This window comes from Hyperolius riggenbachi, unplaced genomic scaffold (genome assembly GCF_040937935.1).
Source record: "Hyperolius riggenbachi isolate aHypRig1 unplaced genomic scaffold, aHypRig1.pri scaffold_293, whole genome shotgun sequence".
Classification (NCBI taxonomy): Eukaryota; Metazoa; Chordata; class Amphibia; order Anura; family Hyperoliidae; genus Hyperolius; species Hyperolius riggenbachi.
Window position 1 is genome coordinate 15,098 of NW_027152504.1, and position 1,275 is coordinate 16,372.

Sequence of the window (1,275 nt, forward strand, 5' to 3'; positions counted from 1 at the left end):
AGACCAGTAGGGCTGCCAGGCAACTGGTATTGATTAAAAGGAAATACAGTGGTTCGCAAAAGTATTCGGCCCCCTTGAAGTTTTCCACATTTTGTCACATTACTGCCACAAACATGCATCAATTTGATTGGAATTCCACGTGAAAGACCAATACAAAGTGGTGTACATGTGAGAAGTGGATCAAAAATCATACATCATTCCAAACATTTTTTACAAATAAATAACTGCCAAGTGGGGTGTGCATAATTATTCGGCCCTCTGAGTCAATACTTTCTAGAACCACCTTTTGCTGCAATTACAGTTGCCAGTCTTTTAGGGTATGTCTCTACCAGCTTTGCACATCTAGAGACTGAAATCATTGCCCATTCTTCTTTGCAAAACAGCAAATCGCTTCTCGGCCTTTTGGCTAAGATCAAGTGTAGTATCTGTTCTTGAGGTTTTTGGGAGGCATGTTACTGGGAACCCGGGCTAGTCTCTCCCGGGGAGGACGCCTTGAACGAGTTGAACAGAGGGCCTGGTCTACCCTCAGCTCCTCCAGTAAAGGTGTCAATCCTGGTTCATAATTCTCAGGGGCTGACAGAATGGATCTACCATGATCGAAGTTGAAGGGCTGAGGGCTTTGCTTAGGCGTACTGCCCCAGGAAGTGGCGCTCCAGGTGCACCCGAAAGGATGTGGCAGATCCTAGGCGGAGTAAGGTGCTTTGGTCTGTACTGCCCATATGCATTGCTGACTAACGCAGCTCCCCGGCCTTTTGACTAGGGAGAGTGCAGAATTTTTATCACTCCGGCCGCAAGGTCGGGGCCAGCTTGCTGGCACCGGGGACTTGTCCCCAGGGGACTTCGGTTCCCACCCGGCTCCCTCTCGGGGGAGCCACCGACCATGTGGGATGCCACATGGCCAGGCCCTGTGGGTAACCACAGGGCAGTCCAGGGTCCTCCAGCCCTTCGGGTGTTGGAGGATGCCGCCAGTGTCCTCCTACCCTCGGGTCGGAGGATGCTTAGTACCCCCTGCGCCGATGGCAAAGGGGGATAAGTTCCCTTCGGGGAACACCGGAAGGGCCCTGCTGTATTGTGGGGCCTGTGGCTACTCGTGCACGTTTTGTGGGGGTGCTTTAGGGCACTCACACTTTTTCCGTGCATGGGGCTAATAGCCTTGCTTACCCGGGACTCCTGTTGCTTGCAACAGGAGCCAAGAAAGCTAAAAAAAAAATAATAATAATCTGTATCCAAACTGCTCCTGATTGATCCCGTTGTCGATCGGGAGCAGATCAGACA

At 51.4% G+C, this 1,275-nt stretch overlaps 1 pseudogene; it reads left to right on the top strand.

Annotated features, from left to right (window-relative positions):
• Window positions 1-386: 386 nt before the first annotated feature.
• On the top strand, window positions 387-587 carry LOC137543883 (U2 spliceosomal RNA; annotated as a pseudogene).
• The last annotated feature ends 688 nt before the right edge of the window (window positions 588-1,275 follow it).